Genomic DNA, 21,778 nt, shown 5'->3' with positions numbered 1-21,778 from the left:
TACCTTCGACTTTTTGTGCACTGTCGTCACACTGGAGGATTGGATGGAAGAGTGTTAACAGGTCAGAAGGCCTGCTTAAAGCTGGTTAAGCCTGGCACATGGTTTTGTTAGGTAAAGTGCAGGCAATGTGTTGTCATGGAAACTAAATGGTTAGAGAGTAGCTTCTTGATACTGGACATTGGGGGGGGGGGTGTTCAGAGAAGAGGGGTAAGCCTCCCTCCCTCCCAGCTAAGGATGAGGTAATTGAGTTTTTACTGTGTGAAGAGACACAACATTCTGACCCAGAGATCAAGAGAGCTACATGAAACTTAAGCACAGTAGGCTGTTACCTGTCTCCCTGGAGTTCTGATGAGTGCTGTGGAGTTTGGCTGCCTGCTAAATAAGCTCATATGTTATAAAACATTGATCAGCTTCTAGTGCGCTCCTTACAAGGCAAACTGAACCTGTGAAATTTCTGCAGTCTTGGAACTTCTCATAACTCAGAGTGGGAGTATGTGCTCTCTGTCAGAAGAGTGCAAAGAATCCAAAGCTGACAGCTCAACAGGAGTGGTCTCAAGCATATGGCAGAATAGTACTTATAGTTTACAACACAGTTTGGTGTGCATTAAGTATCTGTTTTAATTTTCCCTTTTCACCCTTACTCCCTATAAATGCCTAAAAATCCCCATAAATTAAAATGGTTATAAATGTCTCAAACTGACAGTAATTGATTTGTATGAAGGATGCTAGCCTTAAAAATGGAGGCAATGAAAGTACTTTTGTTACCCATGGAAAATATTTCAATTTAAAAAATGTTATTGTTATTGTTATATGTTATTATTATTATTATTAGTAGTAGTAGTAGTATTGATACAAAAAACTTTTATTAATGATCAACAATCTAAGCATACACATAATTATGCATAATGTTATATCCATACTAATTATGCCATATATACTTTAACACAAATTTGTTTGTATATTCAGAAATGTTTATCTGAGTATATACTGTTGTTTCATTTTAGCTCATTTTATGTAATTGTTGCGTGTCATATGTCTAAATATAGCCTAATGACTTAAATTTGTTTTAAAGGAGTGCTCTTAGAGATCACTCTAAATCTCATTGACTAGCTGGAGGAGTGTGTGTTATCAGAACATTAGCATTACACACACACACAGTATTCAAGAGTGCTGTTTGAGATCAACTAAGCTGCACATACTGGAGAGCAAAGGAGACTGTGGAAGACATCTTCAGTAAACTGGCATGCAACTGGAACATCTTTTCTCTCCTGTGCTTGGTTGTGATAGTAGCTGAGGCAACAAAGAACAATTGTTTTCTACCTAGAGACCATGATTTCAACTCCATCCATTTCTTAAGCCTGAAAAACTAGTATCAAATATATATTTTGACAAATACCTATTCCCCAATCTACATTATTGTTGCCATCCCTGTTTTATCACTGCAAAATGTAGCTGATTCCAGGGCCCCTCCACATCTCACCAGTTTTACATTCTTTGCAACACCTTCTCATTATATGGCAATCAAAACAACTGCAAAATAATGCTCATTATGAAGAAATAATGAACTAGCAAAAAACAAACATCTGCTTTGCAGAATTTCAAAGGGTAGTCTTTTGACTGTAGATAATGCATTTTCCAGACTGGAATATGTGAACATTGTGGGTTTTGAGAAAGAATAGCTGGCTTTGCTATTTTCTAGACATCCCACCCTCTTTTTATAGGAAAGAAAGAGAGAAAGAGTCCTGCTGGGCCAAGCCAAAGGTCTAACTCACTATTCTGCTTCTAACAGTGGTCAGCCAGAAGCCTCTGGGAAGTCAAAAGAAGGCATAAAGTGACCCCTGACTCTAATAATCAGACTAATGTGTCTCTGAACATGGAAGCATGCAATGCTAGATTTCTATTTCCACTTCACACATTTTGCCATTCTGCTAAAGTATTCCTGCTCCTTCCCCCCAAGTCGTCCATGGGGAGGCCCCAGAGCAAAGGCAGACACAAAAATAGGCAAATATGCATGTGCCAGCCAAACTTGCACAACAACTGCTCCAGTATCCCTTGGGGGCATCATTAAAAATTCTTGACAACTATCGATTATTAATTCCCCCCTCTCTTTGTACTGCTTGACTCAGAGTGGAATTGGTTGTTAGCAGGGCTGTCTTAAGCATATGCAGTGCCGGGGTGCAAAGATCCACCCGGCGTTGTTCCCCCAGGTTGCCCAGTCCCATATAATAATAATAATATTTTATTTATACCCCGCTCATCTGGCCAGTCTCAGGTGTGCAGAAGGGCAGAGCCGGCCGGCTGCCTCTGCATCTCACTGGCTCAGTCACCCCCGAACTTGCAGCGCAGAGCTGCCCACAGCAGAAGAGCCCATTGTGGCACTCTGACCTTCTGGCAGGCTCTTCCCCAGACTCAACTCTTGGGCCCTGGACTCTTGGCCTGGCACCCCTGAGAGTCCAGCACCCTGGTGCCCCTCACCCCTAGCGCCTATGGGTAAGACGGCCCTGGTTGTTAGTCTGGTGGCTGGTGCAGAAGTAGTTGTGCAGCACTTCACTGACCTCCCATCACTCACATTGCTATGGCAGTCCAAGAAGGGGTGGGGTGAAGTATGACCTCTCTCTCTCTCTCTCTCTCTCTCTCTCTCTCTCTCTTTCTCTCTCTCCGTGTGTGTCTCACCTCATATTGCCATTTCATAGCTTCAACACCTGAAGTTATTGAGCACCATCTTTGCAAACCATCCTCTGAAGGTGATGGCAAGCAACCAGAAGACAGCCTTGCCTTCAACGGTACTAATTCACTGGTGTTAATCAAAGGAATAGCAGCTAGGTGTACCCACTGTGGCTAATTTTCTTGCGGAAGTCGCCTGAAAATTATATTCATCAGCTTGTTAAAGAGGTTCACAAGAGGAAACCCTGTAAGCACAAGCAATGCATGTACACATAGTCAAACTTTTTAAGCTGACTTTCTCTCCACCACCGGCCCTGTCTAGAGGGGAAGGGGCCATTTCATGTAAAGAAAAGGAGTCGTGGGACCACTGCTGCTTTTCATGTAGAACAATGGAGTGACATGTGAGTCGCCGCTTTATGATTATGAAATGTATCCATATTATCAAGTAACCCACCTGCCTGTTGTTAAGAGGTGATTACCGGGAAAACGACTCATTGTGTCAGCAAAACGCCTGAGTACAGCTCCCAGCTGAAGTTCCACTGACCTTAAGAGGCAGAAAACGGTAAATGCCCTTGAAACAATGCTTTTTCTTCTAGCTTCTTTTGAAGCAGACCCAGTCTTAACTGCTACAAGTCGTGCTGGTTTTTTTGAGTTGCGGAACTCTGCAAAGATTTTTTTTTTTAAGGCAAAAATAAAACAAGGGTATCAATAGAGAGGAGAGGAACATTGTCTGCTTTCTGAAATCCCTGTTGCTCCTTTTGAGCATGCAACAGCATGAAACTCGGAGAAGACACATTTTGAACATTTCTAACTGTTCTCAGCTGCTGAGAGAGCAAAATGGTGACACTGGTTAGGCGAGAACATAATGAAAGGGCTTTATTGGAAGTAGCTGGGGCTCTTGAGAGCCTCTTCTTAGTTAAACCCATTTATATATAAAAAAGATGAGTTTGTATTTCCCCCCCACACACTGGGAACTTTGATGATCAAGGACCATCCATGTTTTGAAAGTTGAGGTCAAGGACATTACAATTGGTTTGAAAGAGGCACGTGTCTGTTGGAAACGCTGAAAGCCACTTGTCCATCAACTTGGTTCCTCTCTCTTCTTCAGAGATCTATCACAGACAAATTGCATTTTCCCCCTGTTATAACTTTGGGCAATAAGCAGTGGCAAAAATAGAAAGGAAGGGAAAAAACCCCACTTCTGACAGTGCTGGTTCCTTTTGAACAACAGAGAAATAAACAAACATTTTAAGTATATGATCAGCTGCAGTAAAAGGGCCAGCATGTGTGATTTAGAAGAGGACTTCTGCATGGTCAAAAGGGCTTCTGAAGGTCCCCGCCTCCAGCATCATTAGCAGAGCAGGGCCCTATTTGAGAAAGCACCTTTAAATCTAACTAGATTTTAATCAGGAGTGGGTGAATCCAGACTGTTTCCAGAATCTGTCACTTTTGCATGTTGTTCACCTGGAAGCCCATTTCATCTGTAAACCCACATTTTATCATGCTGTATAATGGACCAGAGCCTGGCGTGCTCTGGTCCCTGGGGTCACAAAGAGTCGGACATGACGAAACGACTAAACAACAACAATAATAAAAATGCTTAATGCTACAAATGAAAACAGTATATAAAGTTGTGGCTTATCTTGGAAATTCATTTTCTATTAACAAATGCCATTTTTCAGTAAACTTGTTTGGTGCATGTCTTTCACTATCTCTTTTGCAATTGGCATGTTTCATTAACAGTGCTCTGTCCCATAGTTTCTAACCAAAAACCAATCCTGGGAAATATCCAGCGCAGCTCTGTTTACATCCCACTGACTTCAGTGTGGTGTGAGCAGCCTTTATACATGATTTCTTCTTCTCTGAGCATCTTTCACAATAAATTGTATTTTAGAGCTGTTTTTTTTTTTACTCTGGCACCCCACACCATGGGGCTGTTGCGAAGTGCATTGAGGCCAATTCTCTTACACATTAGCTTCCCTCTTTCTGCTTCTTGTGGAAATGCTTAATTGTGGGGCCATTTATCAAACCTGTGATTTCCAAAGCTCCTTCTTAAAACTGCCTCCCAGGAGAAGCCTTCAGTTCCTCAGGTCTGACAACCACATAAATTATTTTTAGGTGTTAGAGTCCTCTGTTATTTGTAGGTGAGTTATGCTGTTCACTTAGGGAAGCTCTTGGGCCCCTGAAGAAATCTCCTGTGTGATTGCTTTCCAACACCATGCATTATGAAAAGTAGCCTCAGCTCCTGGCCCTGAATCTTGAGCCTGTCTCATAACAAATGGTCTCAATTAATGAAAACCCTGCAAAGGCTATGGTAATGCCAGCCTGAAAGAATTGCATTGGTCAAAACTGGAGGTAAGAAATTTTGTTGGAATGAATTCTTTGAGGTGAAAGAGATAGGGTGCCACACACCCCTTCTGAATGTCAACTTCACTTGCACCTGGATTATATACTGATCCAGACAATGTTTCGGGAACAATGTCTCCAGAATGCAGCCCACACAAATATGTTTTTCGGTTATCATGGGTTTATAGAAGCGTCTTCATCCCCATCATTCAGCCTGGACACTGAGGTCCAGCTCCGGGGGCCTTGTAGCAGTTAGCTCACTGCGAGAAGTAAAGTGACAGGGAACCAGGCAGAGGGCCTTCTCAGCAGTGGCCTCCCTGTAGAATGCCCTCCCATCAGATGTCAAGGAGATCAAGAACTACACAACTTTTAGAAGACATCTGAAGGTAGCCCTGTATTGGGAAGTTTTTAATGTTTGATGTTTTATTATGTTTTTATATGTGTTGGAAGTCGCAACCAAGGTGGGCGGGATATGATATGCAGAATACCATTATTTTTATTTTTTTATTATCAACAAAGATAAAAGTTTGCTGCTACCCACAAAAAAGATGATGGCTCCTCCACCTGGGTTCACCCTAGAAAGCATGTGTATTATGGAAGAAGATGGGCAAGGTTGGTCCAGCAGGTAGCTGTAGCAATAGTGACAAGGTGTGGAAAGGTGAATAGCTCTAGCAATGGCAGTGAGGTGTGCAATGAGGTGTACAATGAAAAGGTGTGTTGTGTTCAGACCAGGGATAGGAGAAGTCTGAGAAGGTAAATCCAGATTAAAGGGAGGGGGATATGGGGTGGCATTTTTGATAAGGATTACATTGTGTAGGCGTGGCAGAAAGAAAAGAAAAAACACACCCTTGCCTGCATGAGGGGCAGAGAGTTCCCAATTAGGTACCCACTGGGAGCACTGGGAGCGCAAAAGTTACAGCTGCACACGGAGTCTATGGGTTGCACACCTCCTCTTGTGATTCATCTGTTTAGGTATGTCAATTCAAGGCAGTAAATATTTTGCTTATCTCTCACACACAAACTGTTTGACTCTGTAACAGTTAGGGAATAATCTTCAAAAAAGAATAATAAATGCAAAGCTGCAGATGAATAATATCACCCAATTAATTCAGGAAACTCTGAGGTCGGGGGAGGCGGGGAACCGTCTCAACATCGCAGGTGACAGAAAAGGTCACAGAACTGCATATGTATTGTTTTGCCCTTTGCTATTTAAGAAGTTAATTAAGTTGCAGTTTCTGTGTTTGTACATTTATTAATGCATGTATTTAATCAGTCTAGTAATTAGTTCCGCAGTTAAGCTAAGAACAGCAGCCTACTACCTGAGGCTCTGAGGATCACTCTCATTTGTCCATGGCCATGGCAGCAGAGAAACGGAAGGAGCTAGATGATTTCCAGTCCGGGGTGGTGGTGGGGAAATGAACAATAGGCTGATCTTTATAGTATTTCTGAAATTGACTACCTCATCTAAACAAAACACCCAGGACCCATACACCAATCTGCATAACCACACGCACACATGGCTAAACTAGACCTCAATAATAGAGTCAAACTGGGTTGGCTGTTTTGCTTCCAGATTCCTTCAGCCCTGTATTGAAACCAGGCAGGCAAATGGCGATCAGCTGATTGGCGCCCCTTGCAAACCTCACTTTCATCAGGAAGTGATGTCTTTAGCTGCCCCACACCTGGTGTTATATATGATGTCAGGTCATGGGCAGCCGGAGGGAAGGAGCAGAACCAGACCTCCCATCAGCTGTGGGGCTGGGCTTACAGGGAAGGATAGAGAGAGATGACAGGGAGTTTGAAGCAGCGTGGACACAGCAGCAGCACTGGCTTGGCTCAATTGCTGCACTTACACTGTGCCTTGCAAGCAGAAGGACCCAGGCCCAATCCCACTGCTCCATACGCCTCAGAGCCCACCGTGTCCATGGAAACAGGGGCCCCTCTGGCTCTGGTGATGGGTCCTGCTGTTCTGGTTCCTGTGCACTGACCCCCATCCTCTCATCATCCTCCATCACCTCGTGCTTCCTACACCAACCTCTCCTTCCCCATCCCCAGCTTGCCCCAATGTGTCCCTGTTCCGGCTACACCCCCACCAGGATCCTCTTCCTCCTCCCTGTTGTCCTGCCACTTCATGATATCAAGTCTCAGGGAACACCCTCATATAGTGAAATATTTTACTGCAGGCGCAGGGGCCCACTCACAAACATACAGCTGACATGAAATCATTTAAAGAAGTACTAATTAAAAAAAATCCAGGAAAAGAAGACAATAAAAAATATTAAATGATCAGTTTGTGCTGCCCTCCCAAACAGTAATGAATAAAAATGGCAGTAGTCATTGTGGTTCTGCCTTGGCTATTTGTTCCCATTTCTGGCCTTCCATAGCAACACAAAACAAGAAAAACCTCTTAAAGCCAGGACGTTCTTTAGATAAAGGTCTTGATCAACCTAACCAAAATGCTTTCACTTGTCTTTTTTTTTAAAAAAAAAAAACAACAACCCCAAAACAAAACAGAAACCTTCGACAGCTGGACATTCAAAATAGCCGAGATCCCAGTTTCACATTATTTTTCTCCTCTGTCCAATTACATCCAGCTATTTCCCCCCAGCCATTACTAAGGATCTGTGTGCACAAAATTTACAGAAATGTGTCAAATGAGAAAAGTAAAAGGCTGTGTGAAATCTTCTTTTTTATCTGCTAGATGGGAACAAAAGCGATGCCAGGAGATTACACAGAAAGGAGATTTCAGTCGCCTAAGTACAATCTACATAACAAATCCTAAATAACACATTGGATGTACAAGGGGAGACAATTGAAACCCTGCTTGAATAATCAGGTGTTCTTTTTAAAGCTGGGAAATTGTTGTCTGATGTATTTTTTAAAGATTTTTTTTTGGGGGGGGGCGCTCTCTAAGTAGTTTTTTTGCCCGCTGCAAGTGAAGCACCTTCCATTTCTTTGCCTGGCTGAATATGCAGATAGGAAAGGTGCCTTCATTTGCTAATTTTCTCCAAGCATTAGATAAAATTACACAGCAGGGCAAGTCTAGGATTAGATGTAGGTCGGGTAATGTGAGGTCTACTACAGCTAAAGTGCCATTCCACTCCTATTAAACACAGCATTGTTAACTTCATGTGCCAAATGGAACATTTCAGAAGATAGCACAAAGCCAGCATGAATGGCTTCATATTCCACAATGAAGTCCTTGCATATAAACCAAGGATGAGGATAATGCAGACCCCCAGATGTGGATAGACTCATGTTCCCATCAGCCCCAGCCAGCATGTCCAACATTCATTCGTTTGTTCGTTTGTTCATTTAAATTTATATACAGTGGTACCTCGGGTTAAGTACTTAATTGTTCCAGAGGTCTGTTCTTAACCGGAAACTGTTCTTAACCTGAAGCACCATTTTAGCTAATGGGGCCTCCTGCTGGTGCCACGCCGCCAGAGCACAATTTCTGTTCTCATCCTGAAGCAAAGTTCTTAACCTGAAGCACTATTTCTGGGTTAGCGGAGTCTGTAACCTGAAGCGTATGTAACCTGAAGCATATGTAACCCGAGGTACCACTGTACTGCTTGAGTGTAGTAAAACCTCTAAGCGGTTTGCAGGACACATTAAAATTATCCATAAGAATTGCTAATTTGAGGCTCAGATTGCAAGGGAATGTTGTCTAAAATATATGGTGCACTGGCTGGAAAGTTAATTGGCATGCTATTGAGATTGCACTGAATATAGGTCAGTTGGTTGGAACATGGTGCTTATAATACCAAGGTTGCAGGTTCAATCCCCATATGGGACAGCTGCATGTCTCTACATTGCAGGGGGTGGACTGGATGGCCCTTAGGGTCCCTTCTAACTCTACTATTCTATGATCTATGGGAGATGGACTTGGCTGAGACAACAACCCTGCAGTGTACTGTTCAAAGAGAGCTGTTGCTTTGCTTTCTGTGTATTTTTGACTCAGGGTAAGAGATCTCTTGCAGTCCTCGTTTCCAGTTTGAGTATTAGAGCTTTGTGGTCTCTTTGGCTCTGGCATTGTTAGGATTATTGACAACTTGGGTCCTCATTAGCTGGTGGGTGATGTACAGTTACAGACCCTCCAGGAGTCCCTGGAACAGGAACAGTCCTGGATTTACAGAAGCTGTCCCAGTTTCTGATTTGATCCCAGAATGTCCCACTTTTCCTTAAAGGTATGGTAAAGGGACCCCTGACAGTTAAGTCCAGTCATGAACGACTCTGGGGTTGCGACACTCATCTCGCTTTACAGGCCGAGAGAACTGGGGTTTGTCCGCTTCTGCAGACAGTTTTTTCCGGGTCATGTGGCAAGCATGACTAAGCTGCTTCTGCAGCACATAGAAATGCCATTTACCTTCCCACCAGAGTGGTATCTATTTTTCTACTTGCACTGCATGCTTTCGAACTGATAGGTTGGCAGGAGCTGGGACAGAGCAATGGGAGCTCACCCTGTCACGGGGATTTGGACCGCCGACCTTCCAATCGGCAAGTCCAAGCGGCACAGTGGTTTAAACCATAGCGCCACAATGTTGTTGTTGTTGTTTAGTCGTTTAGTCGTGTCCGACTCTTCGTGACCCCATGGACCAGAGAATGCCAGGCACCTCTGTCCTCCACTGCCTCCCGCAGTTTGGTCAAACTCATGCTGGTAACCTCGAAAACACTATCCAACCATCTCGTCCTCTGTCGCCCCCTTCTCCTTGTGCCCTCCATCTTTCCCAACATCAGGGTCTTCTCCAGGGAGTCGTCTCTTCTCATGAGGTGGCCAAAGTACTGGAGCCTCAGCTTCACAATCTGTCCTTCCAGTGAGCACTCAGGGTTGATTTCCTTCAGAATCGAGAGGTTTGATCTTCTTGCAGTCCATGGGACTCTCAAGAGTCTCCTCCAGCACCATAATTCAAAAGCATCAATTCTTCGGCGATCAGCCTTCTTTATGGTCCAGCTCTCACTTCCATACATCACTACTGGGAAAACCATAGCTTTAACTATACGAACCTTTGTTGGCAAGGTGATGTCTCTACTTCTCAAGATGCTGTCTAGGCCTGTCATTGCCCTTCTCCCAAAAAGCAGGCGTCTTTTAATTTCGTGGCTGCTGTCACCATCCGCACCACAATAGGTTGTCCCTATTTTTATCAAAGAAATGTTGGAGGGTATGGAGGTATGCAGTGCTATTTTCCTAGAAAAAGAGGTGCCAGAATTCACCATGAACACCTCCCTTGTTCTCTTATAATGGCAATGGCGCCATCTGAGAGGTGCCAGAACTGTGTTCTGCTAAGTTCCGGCTGAAAAAAAGCTGGAAGTTATTAATGTTTTATTATGTTTTTATATATGTTGGAAGCCACCCAGAGTGGCTGGGGCAACCCAGCCAGATGGGTAGGGTGTAGTAATAATAATAATAATAATAATAATAATAATAATAATAATAATGGAATTTTGTTGTTTAGTCGTTTAGTCGTGTCCGACTCTTCGTGACCCCATGGACCAGAGCACGCCAGGCACTTCTGTCTTCCACTGCCTCCCACAGTTTGGTCAAACTCATGCTGGTAGCTTCGAGAACACTATCCAACCATCTCATCCTCTGTCATTCCCCTTCTCCTTGTGCCCTCCATCTTTCCCAACATCTGGGTCTTTTCCAGGGAGTCTTCTCTTCTCATGAGGTAGCCAAAGTATTGGAGTCTCAGCTTCAGGATCTGTCCTTCCAGTGACCACTCAGGGCTGATTTCCTTCAGAATGGATGCGTTTGATCTTCTTGCAGTCCATGGGACTCTCAAGAGTCTCCGCCAGCACCATAATTCAAAAGCATCAATTCCTCGGCGATCAGCCTTCTTTATGGTCCAGCTCTCACTTCCATACATCACTACTGGGAAAACCATAGCTTTTACTATACGGAACTTTGTTGGCAAGGTGATGTCTCTACTTTTTAAGATGCTGTCTAGGTTATAATGGAATAGGATGTCCATATTTTCATCAGAGAAATGATGGAGGGTATGTCTATATGGTCACTCCCCTGAGTTGCCAAGGTCTGGTGGGGGGACTTCCAATGATCAGCTTCCCATGGCTAATTAGATAGATTGCTTTTGGCCAGGGCTGTCTCTCTCACAGCTATTGCTTAACAGCCTGGGGTGGGTGACCAAGACAAACCCTCCTTTGGATGTCTGGAAACATGTGGGAAGTAACAAGGAAAGGTCATCTTGAGGAAGAGAGTGATGTCATCCTACTAGGGGAGGCAGCAAGAGATTTTGCTCTCATAAGAGTCTCACTAAGCTTCAGTAACTTACACCGGAGGCAAGTTACTTAGTTTACTGCTCTGAACTGTCTTCTTTTTGGCTAAGGTGACATTTCCCATACAGTTTGTTTATCCTTTTGGATAAATGAGTGTGTAAGTGTTCACTGACTGGGCAGGGATTAGGGGAGGGAGGAATTGCATCCTCACATTGATGAGCCACAGGAAGAGAGAGTGTTCCCTCAGCAATTCTCTACTATTCAAGCTCAGCAGAAGCAGATCTCTTTTCTCCCACTCAAGAGAGAACCCCCCCCCCCAATTTAAACACTTTCTTGACTCCTCAAATACAAGGGGTGGCATTCAACTAATTTTTATTCAGTGTAGGCCCACTGGAATTAATGAATGTAACTCATTATAAAAGGTCTACTCTGAGTAAAGTAAAGACCATAAAAGGTTATTGTATGGTTTGCATACAAGGGATAATGATAAATATTAGCATATCCCTCCTGATCAGTCTTCTTTTTCCTGAATCTAAAATGTGAAATTCTACTCTTATAGTCTTAGCCATTTGTCATGTTCCAAAGTCAAGTCTAGATTTATGAACAAATGGCCTCTCAAAATTTTCCGCACTACTTGTGAGTAGAGAAATTCAGGTGGACCATTTTGCCATATTTCTCTAGGAGGAGGAGAAATTTTCTGACAGATCCAAGCTTGCCCAGTAAATTCTATGAGTTGAACTCAGCCTAGGGATCCTAGACCCAAGGGACTGTGCAAAATATCCAAATTCTTATGACTTGGTGATGATGTTGGTTAGATTTCAAACTTCCTCTCTTTTATTTTAAATGGAATGTAAGGACTTTACTATTAATGTGTTATGCAACAAGAGAGTCAGCAACACCAAGGAAGAAATTGGGATCTTTCCCCCCTCACAAAAGTGTAAGGCCTAACCTAATTTCACAGGGAAAACATTTCTAAATCTAGAGCACTGAAAGCTCTAATTTTTCCATTAGAGAAATGAATTAAACGTTTAGAACCGAAACCTATTTAATCAGGCAGAAAAAAACTTAATTCATATTAAACAGGAGCACTGCAATGATGCTGTAATTCAGGATTCTTTTTTAAAGAATGAAATGGCAAATGATTCTGTTGGGTATCAAGAATGTTAAATGCTCAACTTATTGATTCTTCAGGTAGCTATAGGCCCCCGCAAAAATCTCCACAGGTGGATGGCTAATTAGAAAAGAATTCCAGTGAAGAAGTGACATTATCTGTCTGTCGGTACATACCGTAATAGGGCTATGCTTTACATTCAAATGTTTTTCATTTTGACTATTGAAAGAGAGTGGTAGCCAAAGCAGTGTTGCTTCTGAAAAAGGTCAGGCAGGCAGAACTTCATTTTTTAAGAGAAAAGCTATGCAGTGGGGTAGGAAGCAGCCCTGATGCTAGCAGTCAGCCAAATGGGCCACTGACCTAGAATCATAGAATTGTAGAATTGAAGGGAGAACAAGGGTCATCTAGTCCAATGCCCTGCAATGCAGGAATCTTTTGCCCAACATGGGGCTCAAAGTCATGAGCCTGAGATTAAAGGGTCTTGTGCTCTGCCAACTGAGTTCCCCCAACCTCTTACTGCCCCTCCCCAGCTGTGCAGCCACTCAACACCCTTCCCACCATGCCACTGGACAATTCTTTTGGTGACGGGCTGCTTTCCAATGGCCTTCAAGCTCAACTGATATCCATGCTTGGCTCCCATCCATAGGGCCCACCTTCATTTATGCAATACTCCAGCCTATAGGTCTGTATTCTATAGATGGTTTGGTTGGGAAATTGCATTCTGAGTAAATTAAGTTGGTGGGAGGCCACAGAAAATTGAAACCAAGCTTGGCTCCCATTCAGAAGTGGCTGTGGCACCTGGTCACTGCTATACAGAAAGCAGTAATTCATAGAATTGTAGAATTGTAGAGTTGGAAGGGACCTTGAGGGTCATCTAGTTCAACCCCTTGCAATGCAGGAATCACAACTAGATCATACATGACAGATGGCCATCCAACCACTGCTTAGAGAGTCCACAACCTCCTGAGGAAGACCACTCCACTGTCAAACAGCTCTTACTGTCAGAAAATTCTTTTTGATGTTTGGTCAGAATCTCATTTCTTAGTACCTTCCATGTTCTAGTTAAATGATAGCTCAATTTTTCTTCAACAACTTTGTTCTTCCTGTGAAAATAAAACTCAAACAGACATTTTTAAAACAAGTCCCAAAGGGCTGTGCAAATCAGCCCTTAGCAGCCAATAAAGTTAAGTGTTCAGACATAACCAGGAACTTCAGATTATGAAGCATCGGTGTTTTTTTAAGCTGTACTTTATAAAATCTGAATGTTTAATGATTTGGAGACATTGTTAACAAGTGTAAAATATAGAAAAGCCAGAAAAGATGCGTAATAATGAAAGCATACATATTTAATCGGAATATTTATCTCTAATTGTTCTCTGCTCTTTTCCCTTCTTATTTGCTTTCAGGGTTATCTTTTTTTTTTTTTTTTGGTAATGAATCAATGATAAAGTTGTATTGTGATCTAAATGTACATTGCTGAGGCAAATTCCACATTAATTCTAAGTATACCAGTCAGCTAGATGGCTTAATATGCCCTTACATCTCTGCTGAAGCACTCAAGAAATGACACTCTAGATTTGGAGAGTCAGGGACCACTCCATACTCTGTGGGTGAGGACATACATAATATAAAAGGCACATCATTCCACTGTACTTCTTCCACAACTGAACTAGCAGTAAGCATACCATAGAAGCACTGGCTTAAAACCACTGCTATGGCCATTTCTAGCTGGGGAGACTTAATATCTGCCCACATCTGAGTAATTGTGATGGACCATTGCAGACTTCTTGTATCTTTGTCTGCTGGCTGTGGGGGATATTTGCTAACATTCTCCAGCTGGAAGGGGAGAAGAGGAGCATCAGTGGGATAGAGAAGCAAGGGAATGAAAGGACAGGGAGCAGCAAAACTGATTGCTTTGGACCATTCTTTCAGTTGTGAATGTGGCTTCTCAATTGAGATTGCACTGTAAGTTCTCTTCTTACATTGGTCTTCCCCCTTATTTTGAGAATTTTTCCTTCAGTTCATCCAGCTGCCATGAGGAAGCACTCAGGCAGCACTCAGGAGGCCCTGAGCTATTCCTTTTCTCACTGTTTTTTATAGGATTGCTGAGCTAGTGGTATGTTTTGAAGTGCTGGTGCTCATCCTGGCAACTTCATAGGCAGGCTCGCAAGGAGAGTCCCAAAATGCAATTATCAGTGCTGATCAATTATTATTATGCACATAAACACACATACCAAAGAGCGACAGTACACAGTCGAATCCATTCTGGAAGTCTGTTTGATTCCCAAAACCATTCAAAAACCAAGGTGCGGCTTCTGATTGGCTGCAGGAGCTTCCTGCACTCAACTGGAAGCTGCGGAAGCCCCATCAGACGTTCGGGTTCCAAAGAACATTCACAAACCAGAACACTCCTAGGTTTGCGTTGCTCGGAAGCCAAATTGTTCGAGTCGCAAGGCGTTCGACAACCAAGGTACGACTGCATAGCAGGATACCCAGTTACAGTGGTACCTCAGGTTAAGTACTTAATTCATTCCGGGGGTCTGTTCTTAACCTGAAACTGTTCTTAACCTGAAACACCACTTTAGCTAATGGGGCCTCCTGCTGCCGCCGTGCCGCCAGAGCACGATTTCTGTTCTTATCCTGAAGCAAAGTTCTTAACCTGAAGCACTATTTCTGGGTTAGCGGAGTCTGTAACCTGAAGCATATGTAACCTGAAGCATATGTAACCTGAAGCATATGTAACCCAAGGTACCACTGTATTTGAAAGCCTCATCCCCTCATTCACCTGCCAGAGCAAAGAGAACCAACCAATTACCTTGGTTCTCTCACAGGTGATGTCATTACTCCTGCTGTCAGGCAGTTGGGGGAAGGGACACCATTGGTCAGGGCTCACGTACCCTGACCAGTGGATAGGAAAAGGAAAGAAAAAAGTGGGTAAGGGATGAGAACAAGAGTGGTGGAAATGAAGAATAAGGCCCAACCTCCTTGACAAAGAGCAAAGGAAGGGCAAGTACACCTCCCTGCAAGGATCAGCTACTCCATCAATAGCTGAAGGTGCCTTCAGAAGCAAAGGAATAATTGAGATGAGAAATTGAAAGAAGGCCCAACACAAAAGAACAAGACAAAATGATCCCTTTAGTGGGGGAGAAAGGTTATTACTAATCTGACAATACAGCAAAGAATTCATGGCACATTGTAGTGGATGACAAAGGAGATAATGGCAATTAGCTGAACAATATCAGAGAAGTGATCCTTAATGCTAAATTACTAGGTGTTCCTGACATGCTACAAATTATTATATGATAAAGAGGAGGGAGTTTGCCCATAATGCATGAGTGTAATATGCATAATTGAGATGATTTTTTTTTTTAATAGTTAAACATAGCAAAGGCTTTAAATAGGAAAGATCTGGGATGGAAGACACTGATCTGGGTTGATTCAAATTTCAATTTTTGTGAAAGATATGACAACATCCATGAAGAGCAGTGTGCTTTTCTCATGGCTGCAGTTCCATGGGTTAAACAGATCTGGTTGAAATGTCATTTCAGAGAACCACAGCAAGAAAACAGTGTACATTGGGATGGATAAAATGTTGTAGTGTATCCTTAGGGTGTGCGTGTGTGTTTCCTGAATCCCTTCATCCAAAGAAATAAGAAACTGTGCCATCAGGCTCTATCCCTGAGTCATTCAGATCATCAATAAATTTATGGTACCACAAAGGATACTATTGTACTACTTCATGTTCTTGGGATATTATACAGACTATTATGCAGGTATTGCTATATGGACATTCTGGTCTTGTTTAGAGGGTAACACTGTAAAGGAAAGTAGAAGGATATTAATATTCCTTAACCTGGCATGTTATGGGGAGGGAGCAGGGAGTATACAATATGGCACATCTGTATTTCAGCTTTGGCTATATGTTAGTAAGAACCTATATTTTAAATAAACAGATTAAGTAGTGTTGGCAGTACAGTGGTACCTCAGGTTAAGAACTTAATTAATTCTGGAGGTCCATTCTTAACCTGAAATTGTTCTTAACCTGAGGTACCACTTTAGCTAATGGGGCATCCTGCCACCGCCACTGCATGATTTCTGTTCTCATCCTGAAGCAAAGTTCTTAACCCGAGGTACTATTTCTGGGTTAGCGGAGTCTGTAACCTGAAGCGTCTGTAACCCGAGGTACCACTGTATTAAGAGAGAAATCCCGTGCTCCCTGAGAGGGACTGTAGGATTCTATGGATGTGAACAGACCCTTCCCCAGTACAGCAGGGGAAAACTACCACCATCACCCTCCTCCTAGCAGTGCTCAGCAGGAGTTGCTCAGAAAAAAGCACGTTGGGACAGATCAAGGGAAGGTTTGGATGTGCAAGAATCAATAACATCTCATCTCAGTGGTACCTCGGGTTAAGTACTTATTTCGTTCTGGAGGTCCATTCTTAACCTGAAACTATTCTTAACCTGAAGCATCACTTTAGCTAATGGGGCCTCCTGCTGCTGCTGCGCTGCTGGAGCACGATTTCTGTTCTCATCCTGAAGCAAAGTTCTTAACCTGAGGTACTATTTCTGGGTTAGCGGAGTCTGTAACCTGAAGCATATGTAACCTGAAGCGTATGTAACCCGAGGTACCACTGTACATCCCATTACCCCAAAGAGTAAAAAAACAGCAACCACGTGGCCCCTGGAGGAATAGTTCTCTCACTGGTGTGTCAGCATGAGGGATTTTTTAAAAGAAAATGGGGGGGGGGATGGAAAAAGCTGCCCCTCCCCCCTTCTGTCTTGGCTGCAGCAAACCTCAGGGCTTAGGCACTTTCCAGATCTTCTACCTCAGAATCTGTTCTCCCTGCTGCCTAGGATTGTTGTTTTAGTTACCTCTATTCTTATCCTTCATCCTGTGTTCCCATCAACTCTCCAAAGAGAACAAAAAGAAAATGACAGGGGACTCTGTTGCAAAGCTGGCGTAAAGATAATCCTTTGGAAGCAATGATGAGCATTCTGGTTTTGGACACATTTATAACATTATTCAGGTGTCAATTCTCTTTGCGTCCAAGTCTAATTTTAATCGCATTCAAAACTGCAGGCAGAGATGTTTGCTTTATCTTTATGCAGGATGGGGAATAAATATAAAGCCACCAGAACTAAATGGATCTGGAATAAAAATGCAGCAAGGTAAAGATTCTCAAGGGAATTATTACAGATTATCACAACAGCTATTTAGTCACTGACAGTGGATTTACAGAGATTTTTTCATTCAACAAATATTTTCAGAGTTAAACCTTCCTGTAAAACTGATATGTGTTCCTTCCCCCCATTGTGGGTTATTATAATGTTTCTTGCTTTTCAGAAAAAATTGTGGAAACCAATTCTCCTAGGTTCAGGGGACCCATCAGGTTCGAAGGTGCTCTTAAATCCCACACAACCAAAACCTAATAATAAAATTCTATCTACTTCCCATATGAAGAAGCTATCATGCTTACAGCTTCAAGAAACTTGGTACATGACATTTGAAGAAGGCTAAGGCACACACAACATTTATTTGTTGTTTGATCATTAGTTTCATTTGTATTGGCATTCCTCCAGCTTTTCAAGGTGCTGCTGTTTACACAGGCGTTCTGAAGATCACTCAACCTGAATCTCCTGTTTTAATCACTGTGTTTGTTAGCATTTTGTGTGTGTTTATTATGGATGTTTTTATTGTAATATTTTAATTAGATTGCTTCATTGTGTAACTTGGTATTGCACTTTATAAACCACTTAGAAGCCGCTTTTGGCATTAAGCAATATATTAACAACAACAACAATTTTCCTTCATAATTCATTAAGTGGGTGCAAATCACAGCAATGTAAAAGCAAGTACATAAAATAATCCAGGCTTCCAGAAACCAGCCTAAATAAGGTGTTGGAGCCTTTTCCAGAAGTTGAAAACATTCATCAGTCCAAAGTGTGATAATTGTGTGGGAGAACTAGCCAATAAGAATTCCTTTGTGTGTATCCTTGGTCATTCAGACCTGAGTACAAGGGAAATAGACTTGAAGGTGTTTTGGGGAGATGTTATCATCCAAACATTGCACAGAGTTTTAATTATCTCAGGTTGCAATCCTAACAGTGTCTACTAAGAAATAAGTCCCTTTGAATTCTTTGGGACTTACTCCCAAGTAAATATTGCTGGAAGTCTTGAGTGCAGCCCCAATTGCAAATCCAGATTATAAATTCAGTAATATGGCCTTGCCCATTGTCCATATGTATGTATATGGAACTGAAGAATGATATTCAGTTCCACTGTCTTTCCCAAAATAAGGGATGGAGAATAATGTGTGTGTGTGTGTTGCCATTGCCACATCCTTTAAAAAGAAAAAGAAAAGAAAAAAGATCTATGCTACTATCAGTTGTGCTGGCCTGACTCAAATACCATTGGCATTCTAGTTATCTTCTGTCTCATATCACCTGCCTAAGGCCTACCATAAACCAGAGACAACAAAACCATAAGAGAAGATTCCTGAGAACTGCTGCCTTGATAGCCAAGGTTAATCTGCTGTTCAGCTGCTGTTCATTTGCAACAATAACAGATGCTGTCAAGCTCAGTGTGTATATACTGACCTTTTACAGAATTCTGGAATCCAATTGTTTTCATAAATCTCTGAGGATAGGATGGTCTGATTTGTCTGTTACCCCCAATAGCAATTCATGGGAATTTATGTTTTCAAAAAGTAGTCATCTGAAGAACAACAAAGTATTTGAGCAAGACAGAAATGTTATTTTGATCCCTCTCATAACCGAAGCAGCAGAACTGAGCCTTATATAAAGCATCCCATTCAGTGTTTGATCCGCTACTTAATTTGGCTAGTGAATGTTTTAACCACATATTTGCCAAAGCAGTACAGTAGAAATCACCTCGGAATGTATCTTTAATTTGCCCAAATCATTGGATAGTCTCAGTACCACCAATGGATCTGATTCATCTGCCTTATTCAGCGAGCTCATTTCTGACTGCTTGTTGCTCTTTAGAATTGATATAACAATATTAGGGTTTTCTGTTCAAGGCCAAAGGTCCTAGGAAAGTTGCATACGAGTACTGAGATTGGCTACATAATTCATCTCATCACCAGGTAGATTCAGTGATCAGCAAGCAGGAAGGCACTATTGGTCATATGCCTAAGACACCACATGAAATATTGTGGCCCTGGGGAGAATATTGAGTAGTGCAAGAAAGACTAGGACTGGTCAGCAATACATTGCTCTGAGGGAAAATAACTTCAACTATTGGTTTAGCACTGACCGTAAGTCTACTGAGTGCTTACATTGGTGTAGAAAACACTATGATCAATGGTCAGGGATGTTGGGAGCTGCATTCCAATAACATCTGAAGGGTACCATGCTGGCCACCACATTTTACATAATGGTGAAGGTGTGTATGTGTTCCTGAAGGAAGTCCTGTTGCTGAAACATGCATTCTGACTACACTGGCATGCCATATCTTCCTCCAGCTGTAGCACTAGCATTATAATGAACAGTGGCATGAAGTGAAATTTTTCATAGGGGGACAGTTAGGGCCAGAAATACCCCTTGCGAGGGTAATTGAGTAGGCAATGTCACATATGATGCCACTGTGTCCTAAGTGTATTTTGGGAAGGAAGCACCAGGCCTCTGACAAGATGCTGGAGCCCTCCTGCCTCCTTCCCAAAGATGGGCAGGCGGTGGTGGTGGGGTTATTGGACCCATCAGAGTGTGATGCCTTCTTCCCAAAGCTGTGCAGAAGCTTCCCGGACTTTGGGAATGAGATGCCAAAGAAACATTTAGGGGATTAGCCTTGTCTCCCTAGTAAACTGGCCACACACCACTGATAGTGAAGGATGTTCCACAGCCAGTGAGCATTTCTGAAGAGGAATCATCTGAGGATGTTGGCAGGTGATGGAGGAAGCACTGAACCTGGAGTGTTTCTTCGTTATCTGTTGAGGTCTTTCAAAATGCGACCCTTTGTGGTTACTTCCTGAAATGATCCACAAATAAGGTTTCCAGCTGTAGTACAGCCCTTTGAGTCTCCAGATTCTTCCTTTGCTTCAAAGCAACTCAAGTCAAATCCTAGATGCTGGCCTGGGCAAATATTTGAATTGGCCTTTAGTGGTTAAGGTATCTTTTCAGCTTTAAGCACTATATTGTTCCAGCCCTAAACTGAGACATATAAATACCAGTTTTTGAAGTACAGCCTAATCAATGAATTACAATATCCTTGACTTGACTATGTCAAGCTATTTTTAAATATTTGAGCATGAGAAATTGGTATTGCTTGGGTACATGAATTTCCATGAATACGGAATTTGATACTATAGGATACAAATGTGACTCAATTATATATACACAGAAAATGGAACTCAACTGCCTCTTAATCACATCTTGCATTGGGGGGAACCCTCTTTAATTATTTCTGCCCTCCATCTCCTTATCCTTTCTATATCTGAATGCTACTATTTACCATGCTATTTAAAGGAAAGAAGAGGATCAGATGAGATGCAGGGTTTGGGTTTTTTTTCCATGTGGCTGTGCAAGAAGATAAGATCTCTTAATAATGTGTTGTTATCAAAGAAGAAAATGAAAAACAGCAGAAACATTGATTTAGGTCTTCTGATCATTCCATTTCTGATTAGTTTTTACATCTATCAAGATCTGCATAGTTTGAAGTTTTTTCCTTCTCCTCTGAATTCAGCATTCTATGGAACAGATTGGAATTAGCTTTTATACATTATGCTGTGTTAGGCCTTCATCCTGAAAAGACATGGGTAGGTGCTTAACTTCAAAGTTCTTTTCATAAATATTGGCTATAATGGTGCTATTAATGGAGATATCCATTTTTTTGCAAACGAAATATACCACAAAATGTCTCTTGCCATTTCAGCCTCTTTCAGGCTGTACAGAAGGGTCACTAAACACATGCTGCTGTATGTTGAGTCATATCACTGAGCCATCTAGCCTGCTCTGCACTGGCTGGCAACAGCTTTCCAATATGTAAGGCAGACATCGCTCAACCCAGCCACCTAAGAAGACAAAGACTGTGTCTGTTGCGTTCTGACTCATTTATTTTCTGTAATGAACCCTTCTTTTCTGCAAGTCCAAATATTGATATGTTGGCCACCACGATACTTGTTCTTGCTTCTATCACTTCTCAAAACTTTGTTGGCATCTGTCTCAAGAGGCAATGGAGTGTGCCTTGGGGGTGAAGTCAACCCGCTGCAGAATCACAGTGCCTGCTGTGGTCGCAGAGACAGGTAACTCGTAACTGTTGCTTCCCACATTGTTTTTGCTGCATTAGCAGCACTGAAGTGACCTCCCTGGGGTTCAGACCTAGACAGTGTATAGGAAGGTCCTGGGCTGCCCAGACAACAAGACCACCATCCAGGCCTCAGGAATGCAGAGCAACACATTTGGCAC

At 42.4% G+C, this 21,778-nt stretch overlaps 1 long non-coding RNA gene across 1 annotated transcript in view; it reads left to right on the top strand.

The window, feature by feature from the left end:
- LOC310825486 overlaps positions 1–21,778 on the top strand; it is a 632,470-nt gene that overhangs the window by 285,430 nt on the left and 325,262 nt on the right. The gene's annotated exons all lie outside the window — the stretch shown is intronic.

The sequence above is a fragment of the Podarcis gaigeae genome (assembly GCF_964106915.1).
Source record: "Podarcis gaigeae genome assembly, chromosome: 1".
Lineage (NCBI taxonomy): Eukaryota > Metazoa > Chordata > Lepidosauria > Squamata > Lacertidae > Podarcis > Podarcis gaigeae.
The sequence above is the reverse complement of the archived record's forward strand: the minus strand, read 5'-3'. Positions and strand labels throughout refer to the sequence as shown.